At 44.6% G+C, this 7,943-nt stretch overlaps 1 protein-coding gene across 3 annotated transcripts in view; it reads right to left on the bottom strand.

Moving 5' to 3' along the window:
* Positions 1-4,267, bottom strand: part of LOC121545083 (zinc finger protein 395) — a 32,023-nt gene extending 27,756 nt beyond the window's left edge. The window contains exon 1 of one of the 3 annotated variants that reach the window (XM_041855466.2): positions 3,943-4,267. The gene's annotated coding sequence lies outside the window, so the exon portion shown is untranslated. Of the gene's footprint in view, positions 1-3,610; positions 3,861-3,942 lie in introns of those variants that run through there. The other 2 variants (XM_041855463.2, XM_041855465.2) reach the window with 2 other exon arrangements.
* Positions 4,268-7,943: the final 3,676 nt, after the last annotated feature.

Here is a 7,943-nt window from a genome sequence, read left to right on the forward strand (position 1 = left end):
ATCCTGGTGTATTCCGCTATGCGCGCCAAGCATGTGTCCCTGGTTCGCAAAGTACTGGTCCGACTGCTGGAAAATGATCTTTATGCCAAGGCAGAGAAGTGTGAGTTTTGCCAGCAGTCAATCTCCTTCCTCGGATATCGCATTACCACCACAGGTGTGGAGATGGAGGGAGACCGCATTGCAGCCATGCGTAATTGGCCGACTCCAACCACAGTAAAGGAGGTGCAGCGCTTCCTTGGCTTTGCCAACTACTATCGAAGGTTTATTCGGGGCTTTGGCAAGGTCACAGCTCCCATTACCTCCTTGTTGAAGGGTGGGCCATCCCGGCTCCGCTGGTCTGCTGAGGCTGATTTGGCATTCAGTAGATTGCGGGGTCTGTTCACCTCAGCCCCGGTACTGGCTCACCCCGATCCATCACTACCGTTCGTAGTGGAGGTGGATGTGTCCGAGGTAGGGATAGGAGCTGTCTTATCCCAACGCTCGGGCACGCCACCCAAGCTCTGCCCCTGTGCCTTCTTTTCTAAGAAGCTCAGCTCGGCGGAGCAGAACTACAGTGTTGGTGATCGGGAGCTGCTGGCTGTTGTCCGGGCTTTGACGGTGTGGAGACATTGGCTCGAAGGGGCGAAACACCCTTTCCTTGTCTGGACAGACCACCGTAACCTGGAGTACATTCGGGCAGCGAGGAGGCTGAATCCTCGCCAGGCCAGGTGGGCCCTCTTCTTCACCCGGTTTGATTTCACACTCTCATACATTCCGGGTACGAAGAACATGAAGGCAGACGCACTGTCTCGGCTGTATGACACAGAGGAGAGGCTCAGAGACAACATCCCCATACTCCCGGCCTCATGCATTGTGGCGCCGGTAGTATGGGCGATGGACGCAGATATAGCGCAGGCATTACGCACAGATCCATCTCCACCACAGTGTCCAGCTGGGCTGCAGTACGTGCCTGCGCTTATCCGTGATCGTCTGATCTACTGGGCACACACGTCACCCTCCTCTGGTCATCCAGGTATCGGTCGTACAATGCGCTGCCTGACCGAGAAGTACTGGTGGCCTACCTTGGTTAAGGACGTGTGGGTGTATGTTTCCTCATGCTCAGAGTAAGGCACCTAGGCGCCTCCCAGCGGGTAAGCTACAACCTTTACCAGTTCCACAACGACCATGGTCTCACCTGAGTATTGATTTTCTCACTGATCTTCCCCCCTCCCAAGGTAACACCACTATCCTGGTCGTTGTGGACCGCTTTTCAAAGTCCTGCCGCCTCCTTCCTCTGCCCGGTCTCCCCACGGCCCTACAAACTGCGGAGGCTCTGTTTACTCACGTCTTCCGGCACTACGGGGTACCAGAGGATATAGTGTCCGACCGAGGTCCCCAGTTCATGTCTAGAGTCTGGAAGGCGTTCATAATATAATATAATATAATATGCCATTTAGCAGACGCTTTTATCCAAAGCGACTTACAGTCATGAGTGCATAAATTTTTATGTATGGGTGGTCCCGGGGATCGAACCCACAACCCTGGCGTTACAAGCGCCATGCTCTACCAATTGAGCTACAGAGGACCACCACGTCTGGGGGTCTCGGTCAGCCTGACCTCTGGTTTTCACCCCGAGAGCAATGGGCAGGTGGAAAGGGTGAATCAAGATGTGGGTAGGTTCCTGCGGACCTACTGTCAGGACCGGCCGGGGGAGTGGTCGGTGTTCCTGCCATGGGCAGAATATGCTCAGAACTCTCTCTGCCACTCCTCCACTAACCTAACACCCTTCCAATGTGTTTTGGGTTACCAACCGGTCCTGGCACCGTGGCACCAAAGCCAGACCGAGGCTCCCGCGGTGGATGACTGGTTTCGGAGCACGGAGGAGACTTGGGACGCTGCCCACGTTCGCCTCCAGCGCGCCGTGCGTCGTCAGAAGGCCAACGCTAACCGCCACCGCAGGGAGGCCCCGGTGTTCGTACCAGGGGATCGGGTCTGGCTCTCGACCCGGAATCTGCCCCTCCGCCTGCCCTGCCGGAAGCTGAGCCCGCGGTTTGTGGGGCCGTTTAAAGTCGTTTAACGCTTGGGGCGTTTGATTTATGCAAACGGATTAAACTCTGGACTTCGGTATTTTACCTCCTGTGCCTGACTCCTTCTTTCACACCTCGTCACTGTATGTACATGTGGGTAGGGGTAGGGGTTTGTTGCTGAGAATTTTCCAGCACAGCAGGAAATGCAAACATGTGGTGTATTTGAGTTTTAAAAAGGCTTCTAAAGTTTGTCATTTCCACTTAGAAATTTCAGACTCGATTTGACCTAATGAAAAGTTTATCAACCCCTATAAAAATGTGCATTAATTATAATCCACATAATAATTCACATTTCCTGTTGCTGCAGGATTATTTTCCTGCTGTAGCAAGATGGTTCAAATTAAGATCCTACATCTGTATGAGAGAGAGAATTAGAGAGACTGGGAGAATGAGAGCGAGAAGGAAACATCTCTGAAGGTCTGGTTGGTAACTGCCATTAAAAAAACTCAAATTACGGTCAGGTTTTTTCTCTCCACCCCCTCCTTGATTCCAGTAATAGTTGACTCACTGTTGTAAGGGTGAACTGATCTGATCGTAACAGCATTTCCTTTGATTGCACAACATTGGCCCTCTGTGCTACAGTAGCTCTCTACTGTATATGCCACAAGTGGCATAAAGTAGCCACCCGCCAGTTACAGACGGCATACTGCCAGGAATACAAGGGGGGAAAAAAATCCTAAAAGGTGTTTGTACTTCTGACCAGAGTGTGATTATGGGGGGCTAGGGGGGGCTCAATCTCCCTGAATGAGAGATGAGCCCCCTTAAATGCAACAAAAGCCTAACTTTGGGGGGCTCTATATAATGCTAATTTGCCGATTCTCCTATTTCTTTAAAAAGCAGTTTTGGAACTGAATATGAATATGAATATAAAAGTGTGTTCCAAATTAAACGAACACCCCCACCTTTCTGTCATGGACAATACAGTCGCCTACAATGGCATACTCTTCAGAGCAAACTGATTTGAAATTTACATTTTAGTCATTTAGCAGACATAAAACAATATTACTTTCCTGAAAATAATATTTAAAAACAAATATTAAGAAAGTAGAGGAGAGGAAAGGAGATGTTTTGGTCTTGCATTTCATTTGCATGCACATGCATAGCTTTATAATCATTATCATCATCATCATTCTCATCAGTGTATATCTAAACATCTTTACTATTACTTAATGTAATAACATGATAATAACAACGTAGCCTAATAACGTTGACCAGGGGGTGAATGGGAGGCTTTAATTCAAGGTGTCAATCAATTTGTCAACATCATTGCATTAGGAAGCGTTGTGCTTACAAAAACATCACTCTGAAGGAGTGTCCATCCCCTATCGGTAGAGAGTGGTATAACCACGCAAGCCCACACTAACTTCCCATTGTGTATTTCCCTTACCAAAACAACTTCTAGGTGAGCTTATTAACAATGGTGTATTGTAACAAAGGATCTATGCGCACAAGAGATTTTAGGATGCAAAACATTACTTTTACAGTAGCCTAGCCTACATTCTGCAACTCGGTCATGTTTTGAAAGAAAATGTAATATACAGTACTACTCAGCGTTGCTTCATTGAAGAATGATTGATGGCCCACAAATAAAAACAGTGCGTCTGTTTTGACTGCGTCCTCCTAATATTCTTTGCCACTCGACAGTTCATCAGCATGGTCATATAAAAATGAGCCCCAATGCATTTTGCAGCGATCAGATCAACATCTTTTTTTCTTCTCATATTTACAATGAAAAATATACCCTTCCAATCAAATCATTATGCAATACATAAGCAATCTACTAGAATGTTGACAAGCATCGGTAAAAAATGTATCCTAAACAGCACTTTTCTTTGAGAAAAACAACCCAAAGTTTCAATGGGTACAGTGCACTTACCCCTGCCAATTTTCAACACACCCCCTTCCTTCAAGCTCGCTTTAACCGGCTGTAACTTGAAATGCTCTTTTCTGTGCCTGGAAAAAGGGTTGTATGCTGGTTATATCCAAACCCGATATGGAGTCAGGGGCAGGATTGGAATGGAGCTTTTCTTCTGCTAAAACATTCTCAAGTAAATACCATACACTGACCTTGGACGCAAATAACCATGTACTTTACATTTTGCCTTAAGGGAATAGCTAAATCAGCGGCGGTGAAACCATTTTAGTGTGAAAATATAGCTGTAGGTCTCAAGTTTTGTTATGAAGGAACGAAATTCAATTCCGGGTTTTCTTAACTCTCTATTCAGCGGGTTTTCAGCTCTTGTAGTAAACAAGCTAACCATGTGTTAACGATGTCAGCGTTCATTGGTCAAACCCTGTTTTTCAAGACAGACGTCCCACAAATCTCACTTGTTTACAGTAGCCTGGAGTTGGGCGTGCTTGAGTGGAGGGGAGCTCACAATGAACATACAGTAACTAAACTAGGTTACATTGTTGTATCCCTGCCCTGCTGCAGAAAGAAAATAGCTACATTTGACGTTGTAACATTGCTTCAGTGCTAGTTTATCATAGGCTACAATAGAGAATTTGGTGATGTTTGAAATTAATGAATAGAGAAAGACAAGCCTACTGATTATACATATGTGTTATCTACTGTTATTTTTATTAGGCCTACTATGTTTTTATTGTCATATCATACCCCTCTACAACATTAACAATTGTGCTACTGTATGTAACAGCTTCATTCTAATCTCACTATTGATCAGCGTTTGACAAAACACTGCAGTTTAACAAAAATAGTTTTGCTGTCACTGACACAGTAGCCTACATGCAGTCCACACTGCCTCCGTTTACACTCATTTTAAGGTGTTGATGGTTTTCCTTTTCTTGAGGTGAAAACAACAAATACCTACTGTATGTGTAGCTTGGTATGCGGATTGCTTGTGTGGGCCGAGAGTCCCCTATATGGATTACATAACATAGGCTACAGCAGCAATATAGATGCAGGGATGATGTTTGCTGTTTTGATGTCTTTAATTTTTTCACATTTTCTGAACGACACTGGCGGGGAAAGATGTAACGTCCCCATGCAGCTGCTGCATGGCGAGCGCATACTCTACTTGCAGGTGAACATGTGGTCGGTCGGCCCGATATATACACGCGCGCACGTCCGAACGTGTGCGCACACACACAGACTGAACAGCTGCATGGAGAGAGCATAGGCTACAGCATGTCGGCCTTAGTGGATGTGTGGGTGAGTCATTGGTGCTCTAGAGACTGGTGTTGCGAAACACTCTGGTCCAATGACCCAGATACAGCAGGGTTATTTTACCAGATACAGCAGGGTTATTTTACATAGTCCACTCCATAGGCCCCCTTCTCAGCTTTCATACATGCATAAAAGTATCCACCTGGCTACTAAGTTACCCATCTCAATCATGCCAAAATAAGTGCACCATTACCTAAAATAAATGAATACAAATGTAGCCTATTTACTGCAGAATATCATCTCTCTCTCTCACACACACACACACACACACACACACACACACACACACACACACACACACACACACACACAGAATAACATGTCTCTCTCTAACACACACACACACACCGTCCACACACACACCTCTGCAAGTTAACTATTACAAGATAGGGCATGCAGGCCTAGGTTAATCTCTCATGGACAGACTACATCAACTACATTTTTAGTTCTGGGTTAACAGAGATTAGGCCTAGGTTGGTTGTGATGTTTGCCTGTTGTTTCTCTCTTGTGTGTTTTCCGATTACTATGAGAATCTGAGGTTCCCTATAGCCCACTCCCCACGTTCCTTCTATTGGTGGGCTCTGTGGGTGTGTCGCAGTTACCCTATCAGTGCCATGTCTGATTCTCTTTTTTATAATGGAAAAGTGCCAACAGATGTATAATGCTGATGCTCTCAAATGTTCCACATGGAGATGCAAGGATTGGACTTTATACTTTAAAGTATTCAAACTAAAAATAACCTGTAAAGATAACAGCGGACTACTTGTTAATGGACATAATATCAGCTTGCAGAGCAGATGTATGCATATCCTCTTAATCCTTAACTAATATGTGCTGTATATGTCAATCTGTTAACCCCCAAAACCTTTTTCTGACAATTAATGTGATTTACAGATTAGTGCATCTGTCGCTAACCCCATGCCTATTATAAGCAGTAGTCAAGGTTTTCTGGCAATGACATAAATCTCTTAGGGCCCAGATTTTTTCCTGACCACGTGTCTCGACCACAGAGAAACTCTGGGTCCCATTTAAAGGCTATATCGTAGACCCTTGCCAGATCACACATGGTCATGCATGAAAAGCGCCTGGCCCACTGTTTGAGATCAGGAGAAAGGAATAGTTCATGATTATTTCAAGACTATAAAGCCTGGGATAAAACCTGACAAGTTGATGTTGTGGTGTTCTCTCACCACCACCCTGATACAGTAGTCTCCAGTTAGCACACTCCCAAGACTCGTTCATCCCTCGGCTGTTGGGAACGAAAGAGAGGAAAAAGGAATCGCGGCTACTGATACAGTAATCTTCTGCTCTCATGTGTAAAACTGATCAGGGATCATATTGATCATCTTGGTCCTAATCTCTTTAACCAGCTGCTGTGTTGGACAATAGAAGGATTCATTTGATCCGCTTTAGTCCTCTTGTTGAAAAACAAACAAATGGCTTATGCCATAGGATGTAACCTACAACCTACATCACAGACAAATAGGAGTTGGTAACACTTTATGATGCAGTTCTAATGCATTGTAACTAAGAGTTGGCATGAGCATATATGACCCCCTTATAATGGCCTATGAGCTGTATTATAATACCAACCTCATAATCTCATAGTTTCACTTCGGATTTGATGTAATTGGATGAACGTACATTTTTGACCCATTAATTCCGTGAGGTTACAGGGTTAAAACAGAAACAACTCCAAGGGTTAAGTTTAGGTATTAATTCCTAGTGGTTAAGGTTCGGGCTATGGTTGGGGGAAAGCATAAAACTAAATAATAAATAAAGAAGTGCTATTTCCATTTAGTATCATGAAGTACTCTCATCAAGTGTGTGTTGGGGTTGGAGGGGACATCCACCATTCTTGTGTCCTCTGACCACCCCGCCCTGTCACGCCCCTTACTACTCTCCCCGAGGTGTAATGTGCCCACAATGGACTTAAATGTCTAGCAGAAGCGAGATGTAAAGTCCCTAAAATGCACACATAGGCACATGCACAAGCACACACACTCTCTCTCTCTCTCTCTCTCTCTCTCTCTCTCTCTCTCTCTCTCTCTCTCTCTCTCTCTCTCTCTCTCTCTCTCTCTCTCTCTCTCACACACACACACACACACACACACACACAAATACACACCCATACACACTGCTCCTTCACACACTGCTGACAAGTCACAAGACAAATTCCCCTTCTCGCCATGTTATGCTCTTGCCACTGATTGCAACAGATACTTGAGCCGCTCCCAGTGAATTTCAAAAATGTCAAGACAGTGACCTCAATGCCAACAGGTGACAATGAGAAAGAAATGGATGTTAAAGAAAGAGAGCCCCCTGCACTGAGGAGAAGCAGAAGCGGAAAAAAATAGATAAGCACACTAGGTTACATACATTGATGCCCAAGACCAGCTTATCGTAAGTTGAGACAATATTCAATATACACTCATGAGTCCATGCAACTTATTATGTGACTTGTTAAGCACATATTTACTCCTGAACTTATTTATGCTTGCCATAACAAAGGGGTTTAATACTTATTGACTCAAGACATTTAAGCTTTCATTTTTTATTAATTTGTAAACATTTCTAAAAACATAATTCCACTTTGACATTATTGGGTATTGTATGTAGGCCAGTGACACAAAATCTCAATTTAATCTTTTTTTTTTTTTTTTAAGTCAAGGGGTCTGAATACTTTCTGA

Source organism: Coregonus clupeaformis, chromosome 29, assembly GCF_020615455.1.
Source record: "Coregonus clupeaformis isolate EN_2021a chromosome 29, ASM2061545v1, whole genome shotgun sequence".
In the NCBI taxonomy this organism is placed as follows: Eukaryota; Metazoa; Chordata; class Actinopteri; order Salmoniformes; family Salmonidae; genus Coregonus; species Coregonus clupeaformis.